This window comes from Argentina silus (assembly GCF_951799395.1).
Source record: "Argentina silus genome assembly, chromosome: Y".
Taxonomy (NCBI): Eukaryota; Metazoa; Chordata; class Actinopteri; order Argentiniformes; family Argentinidae; genus Argentina; species Argentina silus.
The window spans coordinates 33,040,002-33,058,324 of NC_139654.1; the positions used below are offsets into that span (position 1 = coordinate 33,040,002).

Genomic DNA, 18,323 nt, shown 5'->3' on the forward strand with positions numbered 1-18,323 from the left:
TTAATCATAACTTCATCGTTACAATCCACGGCCAGATGTGGGGGTTCCTATACAGTCAATGATGTCCCCTCTTCCTAGTCTAGCCGTTCAGTCTTATATACAGAACAGCATGCTTTATCTTCCAGATTTGGGCATTGAGCATGGAATCCCTAGGCGCGTTACTCTAAACATTTTCAACCTATACTATGGTGATGTTCATAGCCTTAACCAAATAAGGCTATACCTGAACAGGGGCCCGGAGCAGGGGTTTTAGGGGTGCCCAGAGAATCTGAAAGGGGGGTGTCAGCTGGTAGTGTCTAAGCCGGAAGAAGATCCAACAGTTTGGGTAAAAGTTAATGGTCATTCATTAGAAATGATGGTTGATTTTGGAGCATCATTTACCTGTATCTAGCCACAAGACACTATACACTCCAATAAAGTTGAGACGCAAGGTCAACTTATCACGAGACACAAGCTTGAGGAGCACATGCCATCAAGGCTGTAGAGTCCTACTTGCATATTAGACTATACTTTTGAGCTATTGACCAATACAACTATTTTCGATTGCTACATTCCTAGCGCTAATAGATTATACACCTATCATGGCCTCCATCACCCAGTCGTCTGACCCTGAGATCCCAGACAACCACAAAGAGAGCTGGATAATTCTGTATCTATTCGTCTGGAGGATTTTGTGTCAAATCGCGGGATCTGTGAAGCCGGGCCTGTGGTGGAACGGAGTAAGGCCCTCCTTTATGACCCAGCAGCAGGAGCAGCCATTCTAGCGAGCTACTTTACTAGCTAGCTGTCAACGACAGCTCTCCGGCTAACTAGCATTAGCTAGTGGTGACACCAACGGGATTGCGAGGGAGAAACATATTGGCAGCGTTTCGTACAAAGGCAACAATACTCTCTCTTAAACTCAATACCTTAAGGACTCCTGTCACAGATATGGCTGCAATAATAAAGGAAATTGTCAGCCAAAACAAAAGGAGATACCAGGAAGATGGGTTTGACTTGGACTTGACCTATATTTATCAGAATATAATTGCTATGGGCTTTCCTGCAGAAAGACTTGAGGGTGTCTACAGAAACAATATAGACGATGTAGTACGGTTTCTGGACTCAAAACACAAAAATCATTACAAGATATATAATCTTTGCGCCAAGCGACATTACGACACCGCGAAGTTTAACTGCAGAGTTGCACAGTACCCCTTTGAAGACCACAACCCGCCTCAGCTGGAGCTAATCAAGCCATTCTGTGAAGACCTGGACCAGTGGCTAAGCGAGGATGACCATCATGTGGCAGCCATCCACTGCAAGGCAGGGAAGGGCCGCACCGGCGTCATGATCTGCGCCTATCTCCTCCACCGAGGGAAGTTCCTGGAGGCACAGGAAGCACTCGACTTCTACGGGGAAGTGCGGACAAGAGACAAGAAGGGAGTCACAATCCCAAGCCAGCGACGCTATGTGTACTACTACAGCTACCTTCTGAAGAACCAGCTAGAGTACAAGCCCATCGCTCTGCTCTTTCACAAAATGGTGTTTGAGACGCTCCCCATGTTTAGTGGAGGCACCTGCAGGGACAGTACCATTAAAAACAGGAGTGACCCGATTCCTCAGGGCTTCAAGAAAGGGAATTGGCATTGGGATCCGCAGTTTGTGGTTTATCAACTAAAAGTCAAAGATCCATACATCCAACCCAGTGCACACAAGGCGAGAGGACAAGCGTATGTACTTTGAGTTCCCCCAGCCACTGCCTGTCTGTGAAGACATCAAAGTGGAGTTCTTCCACAAGCAGAACAAGATGATGAAAAAGGACACAAGGCCTCTCAGAAGACTTGATTGCAATATTGCCAGGAACGTGTAGTTTATTTAGGACAATCCAGAGCTATTGTAGCTAACTATTCGTCAACTATTTCAGTGCTGCTAGAAATCGTCGTCTTTTCCAAGTTGGAGCTTCGTCGTCACAACAGTGTCCAGTGTGCTATGGATTGTCCTAAATAAACTACACGTTCCTGGCAATATTGCAATCAAGTCTTCTGAGAGGCCTTGTGTCCTTTTTCATCATCTTGTTCTGCTTGTGGAAGAACTCCACTTTGATGTCTTCACAGACAGGCAGTGGCTGGGGGAACTCAAAGTACATACGCTTGTCCTCTCGCCTTGTGTGCACTGGGTTGGATGTATGGATCTTTGACTTTTAGTTGATAAACCACAAACTGCGGATCCCAATGCCAATTCCCTTTCTTGAAGCCCTGAGGAATCGGGTCACTCCTGTTTTTAATGGTACTGTCCCTGCAGGTGCCTCCACTAAACATGGGGAGCGTCTCAAACACCATTTTGTGAAAGAGCAGAGCGATGGGCTTGTACTCTAGCTGGTTCTTCAGAAGGTAGCTGTAGTAGTACACATAGCGTCGCTGGCTTGGGATTGTGACTCCCTTCTTGTCTCTTGTCCGCACTTCCCCGTAGAAGTCGAGTGCTTCCTGTGCCTCCAGGAACTTCCCTCGGTGGAGGAGATAGGCGCAGATCATGACGCCGGTGCGGCCCTTCCCTGCCTTGCAGTGGATGGCTGCCACATGATGGTCATCCTCGCTTAGCCACTGGTCCAGGTCTTCACAGAATGGCTTGATTAGCTCCAGCTGAGGCGGGTTGTGGTCTTCAAAGGGGTACTGTGCAACTCTGCAGTTAAACTTCGCGGTGTCGTAATGTCGCTTGGCGCAAAGATTATATATCTTGTAATGATTTTTGTGTTTTGAGTCCAGAAACCGTACTACATCGTCTATATTGTTTCTGTAGACACCCTCAAGTCTTTCTGCAGGAAAGCCCATAGCAATTATATTCTGATAAATATAGGTCAAGTCCAAGTCAAACCCATCTTCCTGGTATCTCCTTTTGTTTTGGCTGACAATTTCCTTTATTATTGCAGCCATATCTGTGACAGGAGTCCTTAAGGTATTGAGTTTAAGAGAGAGTATTGTTGCCTTTGTACGAAACGCTGCCAATATGTTTCTCCCTCGCAATCCCGTTGGTGTCACCACTAGCTAATGCTAGTTAGCCGGAGAGCTGTCGTTGACAGCTAGCTAGTAAAGTAGCTCGCTAGAATGGCTGCTCCTGCTGCTGGGTCATAAAGGAGGGCCTTACTCCGTTCCACCACAGGCCCGGCTTCACAGATCCCGCGATTTGACACAAAATCCTCCAGACGAATAGATACAGAATTATCCAGCTCTCTTTGTGGTTGTCTGGGATCTCAGGGTCAGACGACTGGGTGATGGAGGCCATGATAGGTGTATAATCTATTAGCGCTAGGAATGTAGCAATCGAAAATAGTTGTATTGGTCAATAGCTCAAAAGTATAGTCTAATATGCAAGTAGGACTCTACAGCCTTGATGGCATGTGCTCCTCAAGCTTGTGTCTCGTGATAAGTTGACCTTGCGTCTCAACTTTATTGGAGTGTATAGTGTCTTGTGGCTAGATACAGGTAAATGATGCTCCAAAATCAACCATCATTTCTAATGAATGACCATTAACTTTTACCCAAACTGTTGGATCTTCTTCCGGCTTAGACACTACCAGCTGACACCCCCCTTTCAGATTCTCTGGGCACCCCTAAAACCCCTGCTCCGGGCCCCTGTTCAGGTATAGCCTTATTTGGTTAAGGCTATGAACATCACCATAGTATAGGTTGAAAATGTTTAGAGTAACGCGCCTAGGGATTCCATGCTCAATGCCCAAATCTGGAAGATAAAGCATGCTGTTCTGTATATAAGACTGAACGGCTAGACTAGGAAGAGGGGACATCATTGACTGTATAGGAACCCCCACATCTGGCCGTGGATTGTAACGATGAAGTTATGATTAATTAAAGACGATTAAACTGACTCATCCGGACCTCTGCAGCTTCCTTTCTTCATCTAAGTTTATTAACTACAGATACATCGTAGAATACATTGTAGAATACATTTTTCAAATACAATAAAACACCATTAGGATACATTGTAGAATAAATTTTTTCAAATAATGTTCCTACAGAACTATAGAAAACACCCGGTAATATTGTGAACACAGTCTATTGTGAACCTAGGTAATAACAGGTGATAACAGGTAATAACAACTCAGTAACCAAACGGCAGTGTTCTACCTGAGGGGAGAAGGCGTCTCTTATCAAAAACAACTGAAAAGTTGATCACTTGTTGTTTATTAGTGAGCGAAAAAGCTTTGATATCACGTTTAATTCTATTGTAACGGGCAGGGATCTCGCGTCGCGTGTTAGGATCTATAATACAGTCTTCTAACGGAAGTTGATGAACCACCAAAAATTGGCTAATCTTCCTTCGAAAAATGTATTTGATATAAATACAGGTGGATCACAAGTTGTCTTTCATTCAACAATGATAGCTTTTTGGTGAAGAGTTTCGGTGCTATTTTCGCCTTGACCGAAGTTTTGATCTCCTACTCTGCAAGATCTAGCCTACTACATCTCATTTTATTCTAGATGTAGCCAAATCATCAAAGTAGATAGATAGATAGGTACTTTATTGATCCCTGAAGGGAAATTAAGGCGTTACAGCAGCTCACATCACAAACAACAACAACATTTTAAAAAAAGTATAGAAGTTAGGTAATGTGAGAAACTCGAGTACTGCATTCAAAGTTTACTCGAATGGTAATTATTTGAGAAATGAATTAACACTTTGATCCAAAGCATATCGATCTCCAGAGAACGGTTGCAGTATACTTATAGAATGCCATACATTCAGTCACGATGTGTATAGTGATTATGCACTTGCATAATCCGAAGTAAATTACCATCCCATACAAAACATGGTCCAAATATCACCGATTTTAAAGAGCCAAATAAACCTTAATATCGTCCATCACTAGCCACGGTTATCTCATGGCGGCGTCCCTCAGTACTACCAAGTCTTGATTAACATTTCACTGCGATTGTCAACAGATATGTATTTAGTTGACGACATGATGTTCTGCACGTACCTAATTAAAAGCGTATTTCCACCAAATGGATGTAGAACAAATAATAATTAACCTGGACACATGAAGACGGGCAAACTCTGGAGTCATTCGAGAGAAACGATGCTGCTAACTTCGGTGTTCTCAACGATGTGTAGGCTAATGTACAGTAAATATGCCTATGCCAAAGCCTCTTTAAAGAAACCCGGTTCACTAAATAAGGAGACAAAATGCTGTTTTTTCAGACAGGTCGCCTATGGGAGGACAGGACAAAAACTCCACTCACACCCAAAATGATAGCACATTTTCTTTCGGTTTTTTAGATCGCTGAAGTTTGTAGAAACATTTATTGTGCAAATTTGATCCTTAAAGGTAGTTGTAATGGCTTAAAAATAGACTTTACTTGACTTTGGCCTAGCCTCCCACTCTAGATTTACACCTGCGTTACTAGGGAAACGGCGCGAGATAGACGCGATCCTAGTCATGCAAACATAACAAAGACCACTGCTATTCTATAACTGTGGTAATTGTTAAGTAATGTGTCCCCGCATGGCACTGGCTCCATCTTCCCAGTCTCTCGCAAAACCAATAGTAAATCAAGGGAGTGGCATATCTCAAGTATATACAGTCTCTGCCTATGCCTACAATTTGAAATGAAATTATAATAATTTGAAATTATAAGTATCAAGGCCATAGTTCAATAGGCTATGTTGCTTAGTTTGTCCCATAAAAATGCATTCCAATGTCATACTTTCACAACAAGACAGCATTTTGACACACACCTGATCAGTTCAAACTAGGCGCACACATTATCAAAGCTTTATACACATTTTTTGAGGCGCGAATTCATGTGGTAGATCAATAACAAACTGTGTAGCAATTGCAGTAATTTTATAATAATTATTCAAATTATATAGTACAGTCATAAATATTTCAGCACTATTATATAGTTGGACATGGTTAGTTATTACAAGTAATGGATTACCATCAAATGATGCCCTTTGCAAATTCAGAATTTCTAACATAAGAGTCTCATAATTTAGTGTAATCAGTGTATTTATTGTCATAATGAACTATTTATTACGCATCATAGGCCTAGTCATCATTAAAATCAATAAATCATCATTACATTTTTATTGGGCTCCTATATTGTCATGTGGTGTTCATGATTTTGCACTATAGCTACATGTTACAACTATTATTGAAAATATACTAAAGAATAATGGATGTACTGGCCTATACTGCACACAGAATGTGATTTTATGTACTGTAGTGTTAGTGTTAAATTGTTGTGGCACTTCTGGATGCCTAGCATGGTTTGTCCGATCTGGGGTATAAAAGAAAATATGACAGCCAATGCATGAATTTGTATATTTTAAGTAATTGGAGAACACCAAAGTCACGCTGGAATCAAGCTAATTTGGCCAGGAACAATACAGACGCTGCCATTGGAATTGCATTGGGAATTGTCTTTTTAGCCAATAGCTTTTACGGCGGTCCCTTGGTTTGGGGTGCACTGCCCTTCGTCATTCACTGGCTGCATCTAAAAGTCCAAAATGCAGCTGCTGAGTGGCAATGGTGCGCACCCCATCCCATTGAAACCAATGGACTTTCGGCGGACCTCAACCGCATTGCGCAGTCCATTAGCTGCAACTGCAACTCAACTCTGCATCACACAAGTTGCATACAAATACATAGACAAAAACATAAAAACACCCATATTTGAAACACAGTCTTTGTTACTTCACTTGCTCCTTGTTTGTGTTTGACAAGCAATTCCCTCATTCTACCACTTGGCATTGTGCGTATGCATGGTCATCTCAAGCAACAGTTCACCTTGATAAATGTTGTTTATCGTACGCATGCATGGTTTAGGCACAGATTTATGCGTACAAAGCATTGATAAATGAGACCCCAGGTTTATTTCCATGTTATGTTTTAACATGACATCTGAAGTTTTCTTTTATCTGTATATATCTCTAAGCGTTGCATTTTTATGTTTATTTCAGAGCTGAGCACCTCCACCAAAGCCCTGCAATATGATTTGAAGACAGATATAACAAAGTCTGGAAACAGAAAGCTATTTTTCGATACTCATGCAGTGGTTCGACTTCTTGAAGAAAACAGTTTGAAGTTTATGTTATTTGAAATAATGAAAGTACCGTCACACATCTTCCATTAGGAGGTTTTGATACTCATTCTGTTGGTTTCTCTGACCCAGGTGAAAGTTTTTGATACTCATTCTGTTGGTTTCTCTGACCCAGAACTTTTCAAATTGGAATACAATGTCCTGTGCTTATCCATGATGTTTTACAACGATTTTATTGTAGCCAGGAAATAATCGTTTGAGTGGAAATATGTTTAATTTTGGCTCAAATTCAAAATCTTGGACTGCATTTGCTATGATGTGCGCTTCTCAAAATGAGATGACTTGCCTTTACCTGTGGTTGAAGTGGAGTGACATATGATTCCCTCACCTTTCACCTGGAAAGCCCTTTCGCCACACAAGGACGTGAAACTACCCCTGTAATTCTACTAATTTATCCTTTAAGTCTACTCCTAGACTAAAACCATGTTTAATCAATGATCTCCATTAGGATGGCATTCAGCAATCTTAATCTGGGTGAGTTAAACCAACCCTTTGAGTATGAAGATGCACATAAGTGTCTATGACCTTTGCCTATAGGAGCACTTCTGAGTGGACGTCAGATAGATAGGGGCACACTTCTCCACTTTGCCCTAGTGCAAAAGTTAAAGAATTGTGTTTATTCACTTTTCAAAAGGACTTTTCAAAAGGATTTAGTGGTTAAAGATTTTTGTTTGTTTATTTTGAGGGCAAGGAGGAAAGTAAAGGCAAATAAAGTATGAGAATGTATACTGTATGATGTACTCTCTGTTCTTATTAACAGACTTCAGCACTCAGCATGCTGAGGTAATAGTGAAGGTGCTGGTCAGGACAACACACTCGAACATGGATTCCATCTATAAAGACATGGTAACCAAAGTGCAGCAGGTGAGGCCTGGGTTTCCGCATTAAATGATTAGTTCAGCAATGTACACCTTTAGTCAGATGGTTCCTTACCCCTGATAGTCTACGAGCCAGGGGAATTTTGTAAACCAAATTTGTTTAAATAGCCACTTCAAACAGAAGTTTATTAAGTTAAGTTGACCAAGTTTCAAATAAAGTGCTTTGCGTAAGTAATGGGACAGTGAAGCATTTTTTCTTCTTTTAAAAATATTTTAAATCCAAAGTAGAGATTCTCAGATTTTATTTGATGGTATTTGTGTACAGTTTCACCATTCAGAAATTACAACACTTTTTATGCATCGTCCCCCTATTTTAGGGTACCCAAAAGTAATGGGACAATTCCCATTTTATTCTTCATTATTGAACACTTATTTTTATTCTTCATTATTGAACACATTACTACCACTAGAGTAGCAGCCTAACCATTTTTTAATTGCCTTTTTTTTTTAATTGCACATTTTAACCCTCAGTATTGAGCTTTTATTTTAAGCCTCATATGCAATTTTGACAGATGTATGTATGCAGCATGAAGTCATCACAACACATCACACAGCACTTATCAGTGACAAACTTTAGCTGGCCCTTGGTTGGTCTTCAGACAGTTCAGGGCCCCTGGGGTCCTAGAAAGAGAAAAGGTCCCCTAATCCATTCTAATGGTTCTATATCCTATGAGGGTGACCACATCCTCAAAAAACTGTCAAGTTCCTAAATCTAATTTCACAAACAGCAGAACACCTTGGCCTCTCACCCACGTCTCATTGTGCAAACATCAACACCCACCCCATAAAACTGTCAAGTTCCTAAATCTAATTTCACAAACAGCAGAACACCTTGGCCTCTCACCAACGTCTCATTGTGCAAGCAACAACACCCACCACATCCGCCCCAAAGGGGCGGGACTTATTATTTTCAAGTATTATTTTTGATGATTAAATTCATGTGACGTCATCACCTTTTGACAGAAGGTGAATACTATATTCTCTCTGGCACCCCGCTGGTGGAATAAGCTTCCCACTACTGTCAGGACTGCAGAGTCACTTCCAATCTTCCGCCGTAGATTGAAAACCCATCTCTTCAGGCTACATCTTAACAGTCCCTCCTAAAGACCGCTTCACCCTCACTACCCCCCCGGTACAAGTTCTCTCCTGCTAATAAAAAATAAATAAAAATAAAATAGCCTACTGGCATTACGACTGCTAATGGCCCCTGGTGTGAGCATTGATTACTTTGTCTTATGATGACTGTTGGATAGATGATTCACTTACTGAAACAGTAAGTTTGGATAAAGGCGTCTGCTAAATGCCATGTAAATGTAGTTATTAAAGACTACCAGAACCCACTGGATTCTTCAATTACATTGACAAAATAAAAAACCCTCCAACCCAAAAAGGCCTGTGGTGTTGATGGCATCCTGAATGAAATGATAAAATATACAGACCACAAATTTCAGTTGGCTATACTTAAACTCTTTAACATCATCCTCAACTCTGGCATCTTCCCCAATATTTCGAACCAAGGACTGATTACCCCAATCCACAAAAGTGGAGACAAATCTAACTCCAATAGCTACCGTGGGATATGTGTCAACAGCAACCTCAGGAAAATCCTCTGCAGTTTCATCAACAGCAGACTCCAACATTTCCTGTGAGAAAACAATGTCCTGAGCAAATGCCAAATTGGCTTTTCACCAAATTACCAGACAGTTATTCCGGACAGTTACGAACAGACCAGTTATTCACCCAACATCTTCTCATTCTTTGTTGATTTCCAAAAAGCTTTTGACTCAATTTGACATGAGGGTCTGCTATATAAATTAATGGAAAGTGGTGTAGGGGGAAAAACATACAACATTGTAATGATGATTTTCGGATGTTGAAGAATGCAGTCACCGGTGATGTAAATAAAGTAGATACGCCGAATAAAAGTTGGATCATGATAGTTTAATTCAGATCAATCTGGGCTCACAATGGAAGATACATGGTCAATGTATATTTCCCATAAGAGAGCCACGAAATGGGGGTTTCGCTCCTATTTATACAGGAAGACGAGTAAGTCTTTGTAAGCCTCCCCCCATACCATATGTGGCATGGTGCCAGTAAGTCTGGGGGGTTGGGGAGCCCTAGGCTATGTTCCACATCTGGTTAGCATTATAATAGAGTCTTAAATAGTTTGCCCCCAGCTAAAATTCATCCTAACAAACATTATAAAATCAATGTACACAAACAACAAGTGTGCAAAAAAAACACAGATTTCTTTCCTCAGGGGCATTGGAGGCAGGGGCAGGGATGCAGCTTGAGCCCCACCCTCTTCAACATTTATATCAATGAATTGGCGAGAGCACTAGAGCAGTCTGCAGCGTCCGGCCTTACCTTACTGGACTCTAAAATCAAATTTCTACTGTTTGCAGATGATCTGGTGCTTCTGTCCTTCTTCACCCATTGGAAAGAATCAACCAAAAAACAAAGCAAACTGGCATGCTGTCTGGCCTTAAACAGAGAGTACACAGCGGCAGAATACCTGACCACTGTGACTGACCCAACACAAAGAAAAGCTTTGACTATGTACAGACTCAGCGAGCATAGCCTTACTATTCAGAAAGGTCACCATAGGCAGACCTGGCTCCCAAGAGAAGACAGGCTATGTGCACACTGTCCACACAATGAGGTGGAAACCAAGCTGCACTTCCTAACTTCCTGCCAATTGTATGACCATATTAGCGACACATATTTCTCTTAGATTACACAGACCCACAAAGAATTCGAAAACAAATCAAACCTGGATAAACCATATCTGCTAGGCGAAATACTGTGTGCCATCACAGCAGCAACATTTGTGAGCTGTGACCATAGGAAAAGGGCAACCAGTGGAGCACAAAAACAACTAAAATAAATACAACCAAAATTATATTTAACTATTTGTGGGGGGACATGCAGCGTCCAGCCTGTAGAGGGAGCTACAGGACCGTGGCCGGGGTTGTGTCGGCGAGACTTTTGTTGCACACCTGCTGCGAATTAAGTCTCGCCGGCGAATGTTTAAGATGTGTGTGTGCTTCTGCCATTTCAGTAGGGGAGCTAAGCAGGAGAGCTAAGCTGGAAACGGCGAGACAGGCGAGGAGAGCTGAGAGGAAAGAAACGGCAACTGGAAAGTTGCCGAGTGTTTGGGAGGGCTGAAAAGCCAGAGACATTTGTGAGAACTTTGATGAATAAACGGGAAAGTTGTTCCCTTACCCCAAACGCTGCGTCTGCCTCTGTGTACCATCGGACTTTGTTACATTGGCGCCCAACCTGGGACACAGGAAAAAGGCAAAATGGACGCGCTAACAGCGGCGATAGCAAGGATAACGCTCGTTCTCGAGCAACAGACGGCCCTGCAACAGACCCAGCAGGCGACACTAAAGGAGCTGACGGCGGCGAGGCTCGCGGACAGGCCCGGCGGGCCGGCGCCGGGGACCGGAGCGGCACCAGGTCCCCCCAAGGTCCAGCTGCAGAAGATGGGGGACCTGGACGACCCAGAGGCGTTCCTCGCGGTGTTCGAGGGGACGGCGAGGATCTCGGGGTGGCCGGACCGAGAGTGGGCCTACCATCTGCTGCCCCTCCTGTCAGGGGAGGCGCAGCTCGCGGCCCACAGTTTGCCGGCGGCCGCCCAACGGGATTACCAGTCCCTGGCCCGGGCGATTCGGGACCGCCTGGGCCTGACACCGGAGGAACACCGGCGCCGGTTCCGGGCCATGTCCATGGAGGAGGGGTGCCGGCCCTTCGCCTTCGCCCAGCGGCTGGGGGACAGCGCATGGCGGTGGCTGGACCCCGAGAACAACTCGGCGGTGGAGGTCGGGAACCGGGTGGTATTGGAGCAGTTCCTCGCGGGGCTCCCGGCCCGCACCGCCGCCTGGGTCCAGTACCACCGCCCCCAGGACCTAAAGACCGCCGTGGGTCTGGCGGAGGACCATCTCTCCCTCCCACCGCGGGGGCCACAACGACCAACCCCGGCCCCGCGGCAAGGGGGGGGGGGCCAACGCCCAGGAGGAGCCGGGGGAGCAGAAGGAGGGAGGCCGGCGCCCGCCCCGAGAACGAGATGGCAGGAGCACGCTGATCCGGAACCAGCCCCGGCCCCGCAGAGAGAACCTCGAGCGACAGGGGGGGTGTGTTGGCGGTGCGGACGGCCGGGCCACGTGCAGGCCGAGTGTCGGGCGATGGACGTGGGGCAGGTCGTCCGCATCGGCGACATACCGGGCCCTCCCCCCGGACCAGGAGCGGCGTATCGTATTCCGGTAAGGATACAACGTGATACGCACCAGGCGTTCTTGGATTCGGGCTGTATGCAGTCCATGATCCAGGAGCGCCTGGTTCGGCCGGGGGCACTGTTGAAGGCATCGAGGGTGCGGGTGAGGTGTGTGCATGGGGACATTCACGAATATCCGCTGGTCGCTATCGAAATTCATTTTGAGGGGAAAAACCATAGGGTACAGGCGGCGGTTAGCCCACGCCTCACGCATCCCCTGATTCTAGGTGTGGATTGGGAGGGGTTTCCTCAAGCGGTAAAGAGGGCTACCGGGATGCGTGCACGACAGCTAGGGAGGTGTGTGGCGTGTAATGTGCTCTGTGCCGAGGCGGCGCCTCGCGACCCTGCCGGGGAGCCGGAGCCGGCGGGGGCGCCTCACCCCGAGACTTCCTCGCCGAACTATCCGCTGCTAGGCGACTTCCCCCTCGAGCAGTCTCGTGATGAGACCCTCAGATCAGCCTTTGACCAAGTGATAGCAATTGATGGTACTTTGATACGGCCAGACACAGTGCGCGCCCACCCCTATTTCGCGATTATCAGCGACAGGTTATATCGAGTAAGTCGTGACTCACATAGTCAGGAGGAAGTAACCCAGTTGCTGGTTCCCCGCAGCCGCCGCGAAATGGTCTTCCAGGCGGCTCATTTCAACCCCATGGCGGGCCATCTAGGGTATGACAAAACACTGCACCGTATAATGGCTCGATTTTATTGGCCGGGGATTCGGGCAGAGGTGCGTAGGTGGTGCGCGTCCTGTCGGGAATGTCAGTTAGTAAATCCCCCGGCCATCCCACGGGCCCCCTTGCGGCCCTTACCATTGGTCGAGAACCCATTCGACCGCATTGCGATGGATATTATCGGGCCATTTGAGCGGAGCACACAGGGTTATCGATTTGTGTTGGTCTTGATAGATTACGCCACCCGATACCCCGAGGCAATACCTCTGCGCAATATCTCTGCCAGGAGTGTAGCGCAAGCATTGTTTCAAGTCATCTCCCGCGTGGGAATCCCGAAAGAGATTCTCACCGATCAGGGCACTAATTTTATGTCACGCACCCTCAAGGAACTGTATGGCTTGCTGAACATCAAGGCGATTCGAACCAGTGTTTACCACCCGGCCACGGACGGCCTTTGTGAGCGGTTCAATCGGACCTTGAAGTCAATGATCCGGAAGTTTGTCCACGAGGATAGTCGGAATTGGCATAAATGGCTAGATCCCCTGTTGTTTGCGGTGCGGGAAGTTCCCCAAGCTTCCACCGGGTTTTCCCCGTTTGAATTACTCTACGGGCGTAAGCCCCGGGGTGTCCTAGACCTGTTTAAAGAAAATTGGGAGGAAGGGTCTAGCGACAGTAAGAATGAGATCCAGTACGTCCTCGACTTGCGCACAAAGCTCCACGCCCTAGGGGCTATCTCACGTGAGCATTTGCTGCAAGCCCAGGAGCGTCAGAAACGCCTGTATGACAGGGGGGCTACCCTACGAGAGTTTACACCGGGAGACAAGGTGCTCGTACTGTTACCCACCTCCAGCACGAAATTACTCGCGAAGTGGCAAGGGCCGTTTGTGGTCACACGTCGCATGGGGGACGTGGATTATGAGGTTATACGCTCGGACCGGGGGGATAGCTTGCAGGTGTATCACGTCAATCTCCTAAAAAAATGGAACGACGTGGTCACTGTTGCTCTGGCTACGATAGTTCCAGAGAGAGAGGAGTTCGGTCCGGAAGTCCCAAAATCGAAAGGTAGCACTCCGGTCGATATTGATAACCATCTCTCTGCTAGCCAGGCCGCGGACGTTGCAGATTTGCAGCTTAAGTTCGCCGACGTGTTCTCTCCCCTGCCCGGTCGGACTACGCTCATCGACCACCATATAGAAACGCAGCCGGGTTTAACGGTGCGCACGCGTCCCTATAGGTTGCCGGTGCACAAACGAGACGTTGTGTGCCGGGAGTTGGAAGCCATGCTGGAGCTGGGTGTGGTCGAGGAGTCCCGCAGTGATTGGTGTAGCCCCATCGTGCTTGTCAACAAGCCAGATGGGACTATACGGTTCTGTGTGGATTATAGACGGGTTAATGCGGTCTCCAAGTTCGATGCATATCCGATGCCCCGGGTCGACGAGCTCTTGGACCGGCTTGGTACGGCCAGGTACTTCACGACATTGGATTGCACGAAGGGATACTGGCAGATTCCACTCTCGCCGGTGTCCCGGGAGAAAACGGCATTCTCCACTCCGCTCGGGTTATTCCAGTTCACCGTGCTCCCTTTCGGGTTGTTCGGAGCCCCAGCCACTTTTCAGCGCCTCATGGACCGTATTCTGCGGCCGCACGCCGCCTATGCTGCGGCCTACCTGGACGACATTGTCGTCCACAGTGACACCTGGCTGCAGCATGTGCGGAGGGTGGCTGCTGTTCTGCGGTCCCTGAGGCAGGCGGGGCTAACGGCCAACCCGAAAAAGTGCGTGATCGGGCGGAGGGAGATCCGGTATCTGGGGTACCACTTGGGACGGGGGGAGGTGCGACCGCAGATTGAAAAGACTGCGGCCATCGCCGCCTCTCCCCGGCCCAAGACAAAGAAGGAGGTGAGGGCCTTCCTGGGGCTGGCGGGATATTACTGCCAGTTCGTACCTGGGTTTTCAGAGCTGGCCAGTCCCTTGACTGACCTCACCCGGAAGGGTGCCCCGGATCCGGTCCAATGGTCGGGCCAGTGCCAGGGGTCGTTCGAGGCCCTTAAGGGGGCTCTTTGTGGAGAAACGGTCCTGTATGCGCCTGATTTTAACCTCCCTTTCTCCCTACAGACGGACGCGTCGGATAGAGGGCTGGGAGCAGTGCTGACCCAGCGCGTGGAGGGGGCCGACCGGCCGGTGCTGTACCTGAGCCGTAAGCTGTCGGAGAGGGAGGGCCGGTACAGCACCGTGGAGAAGGAGTGCCTGGCCATCAAGTGGGCGGTCGGCACCCTCCGCTACTACCTGCTGGGTCGCGCCTTCACCCTCTACTCCGACCATGCCCCCCTCCAGTGGCTCCACCGCATGAAGGATGTAAACGCGAGGATCACCCGGTGGTACCTCGCGTTGCAGCCCTTCAACTTTTCCGTCGTGCACAGACCGGGGGCGCAGATGGTCGTGGCAGACTTCCTCTCCCGTGCAGGGGGGGGGGAGTAGGTCGTCGGCCGTCGGGTCCCCGGCCTGTGTCGGGCGGTGGGGGTATGTGGGGGGACATGCAGCGTCCAGCCTGTAGAGGGAGCTACAGGACCGTGGCCGGGGTTGTGTCGGCGAGACTTTTGTTGCACACCTGCTGCGAATTAAGTCTCGCCGGCGAATGTTTAAGATGTGTGTGTGCTTCTGCCATTTCAGTAGGGGAGCTAAGCAGGAGAGCTAAGCTGGAAACGGCGAGACAGGCGAGGAGAGCTGAGAGGAAAGAAACGGCAACTGGAAAGTTGCCGAGTGTTTGGGAGGGCTGAAAAGCCAGAGACATTTGTGAGAACTTTGATGAATAAACGGGAAAGTTGTTCCCTTACCCCAAACGCTGCGTCTGCCTCTGTGTACCATCGGACTTTGTTACACTATTATTAAATTATAACTGTAGGGAACGGCAGGGCAGAGCAGCTTGCCTTAAGCGGGTATCGAACTCGCAACCTTCCGCTTACAAACCGGCGGCGCTAGCCACAACACCAAGTGAGTTAACTCCCTTGGCGGAGCTGCTAACGGGCCTTACACAGGGTCGTTACACTATCCCCTCCGTTCAGGAGAGCGTGCCCTCACGCTTCACTATACAAGTCTCTCACGTGGACACGCCTCTCCGATGGCCTCACGGGCGCCATCCCACTTCTGACACCAATGTAGCGAATGGCGGGGCAGAGCAGCTTGCCTTAAGCGGGTATCGAACTCGCAACCTTCCGCTTACAAACCGGCCGCGCTAGCCACAACACCAAGTGAGTTAACTCCCTTGGCGGAGCTGCTAACGGGCCTTACACAGGGTCGTTACAATAACTATTATTAAATTATATTTAACTAATTATTTAACTATTTAACTATTTTTCCTATAGTACTTGAACTATTTGCACATTGATACAACGTCAATAAAAGAAATAAAAGCCAAAACGCTTACATTGTTTTACATTTGCGCTGACATTGTTTTATTGGTTATTTCATTTCCCATGCCAATAAAGCCCTTTGAATTTAATTTAATTGATGTTTTCAGCAAGTCCAACTATTGTTCTTCAACATACTACTTATTATTATTATTATTCAAATTCTTCTTCTCCTGCTACTCCTCTTACAACTTTTAAGCTATTCACACTAATCCAACTTTAAAACGTGCAGAGAAGTCTAACTTGCATTGCTATGACTTTTGGTTTTGATACCTATTAAACTTTTTAAACGTTACAAACTTGAAAGTGCACTTTTTAACATGGAGGTCTATGGAAACCAAAAGATGCAATGTTTGAACCACTGCCAATCTTACACCTTTTAAAGCTATTAACACCATTTCAACTGTAAAATGTGCCAGAAACTCCAAGTCATCAACTCTAATAAAAGCTTTTTGATACCTATTAAACCTTTTAAACAATTAAGCTTTTTGTAACTCCAAAACCTATCATTCAGTTAACATGGTGGAATGTTGATTTAGGCCAACATTCTGAGAGGCCCATTGTTACTGCAACTTCCATGAAACTTTCAGGACTCTAAAATAAAACAGGAGGCCTGCAGAACACATTCTTAGAATGGTTACACAACAATGCACTCTCTTTGCTACCAGTTCTACCCCACTGAACCCACTCAACCACTTAACCAACTCTACCACTCTCAACCACTCAACCAACCAACCCTCTACCCACTCCACTGAACTACCCCAGGCTCATCCTATCTATCTATCTATCTATCTATCTATCTATGACCTTCTAACATACTACCTATCATTCCAACCATATATCCATCTAACCTTCCAGATACCTAGCCATCATCCTTTCACCAGTGTCTCCCGGGTTTATAGGCTCAATACAGAACCCCCGACCAACCTCAGATCTTACCCTGTCAGATGCTGACTGGTCCTATGTAGGTTGGTGTCGATTAGATTCACTCCGCTGTTAACGGTCTACATCCCATAGTTCCTCCCATATCTTCCTCTACCCACCTCAGCTGAACTGAAAAAGCTCCCCAAACCTAAAAACTGTACACCGAAGTGGGTAGTCTCTATGGTTAACGACCGCTCTAATCTTATATGAGTGCCAGTTGGTGTGGTTGCGGATAAAGGGTTTATCGGTAAGGATAATTTACCCAAAGGAGGTAATAAGAGGCCAGATATAACCCTTCAGATTCTAAGATGTATTATGCACAGCAATCTATAATATTTTATGTTACCAGGAGGAGGTAAAAGGCTTATGAGGGATGGAATGACTAAAAATATAAAAATAAGAAATAATAAAAAAAATAATACTAAAAATAAAAAATAAAAATTAAGAATTAAAATTGTGAACTGTTCCTTTAAATGCAGGTTAAATTCTTTAATGATGGCTTAAAACATTACAGCATTACAGGCAGAGTGATTATATGGTAAAATGCAAGTATTCAAAAATGATAAAAATTAGAAAAGAATAAAACCTATCAGTCTGTCCCTACTCTGCCTGTGAAATTTAGAGAAGTCCCAGTTTCACTTGTACAGGGCGAAGCCGGTTCCTCTATCCGCCAGAGCTGTTGTTATACAAACAAAGGTCCGCCAAGGTCCTCCGTTGTACTAGTGTGGCGAGGCCGACAGTCAGAATTCAATCAGAGTGTGAGCTTTGGACAAGGAGATCCTCCTGCTCGGTTGCTAGAGTATGAAAATCTCCAGTTTCCACTCAGGGGTAATCTTCAACACACTCACTCCTGCTCCGGTCCTTCAGGTGTTACGCTCCGCAGCGGGGAAAGTCCGTTGTACTGCTCCAGGGAGCTCTTTTTATAGTTTGCAATGGGGCTTTCCTTTACCCCCACCCTTTCTTATCTAATTCATTACGTCAGGCATTGAATTCGATCTAGTTCTCAGTCAAGCATAGAATTCTATCTAATTCATTATGTCACCCTGAATTCGCATTCATGCT

General features: G+C 46.4%; 2 pseudogenes across 2 annotated transcripts; one reads left to right on the forward strand and one right to left on the reverse strand.

Annotated features, from left to right (window-relative positions):
* The first annotated feature begins 930 nt into the window (after window positions 1-930).
* Window positions 931-1,852, forward strand: LOC310824077 (phosphatidylinositol 3,4,5-trisphosphate 3-phosphatase and dual-specificity protein phosphatase PTEN-like; annotated as a pseudogene). The gene has a single exon. The product of its transcript is annotated as a phosphatidylinositol 3,4,5-trisphosphate 3-phosphatase and dual-specificity protein phosphatase PTEN-like (transcript).
* A 138-nt stretch (window positions 1,853-1,990) lies between these two features.
* Window positions 1,991-2,912, reverse strand: LOC310824078 (phosphatidylinositol 3,4,5-trisphosphate 3-phosphatase and dual-specificity protein phosphatase PTEN-like; annotated as a pseudogene). Its single transcript has one exon. The product of its transcript is annotated as a phosphatidylinositol 3,4,5-trisphosphate 3-phosphatase and dual-specificity protein phosphatase PTEN-like (transcript).
* Between the last annotated feature and the right edge of the window lie 15,411 nt (window positions 2,913-18,323).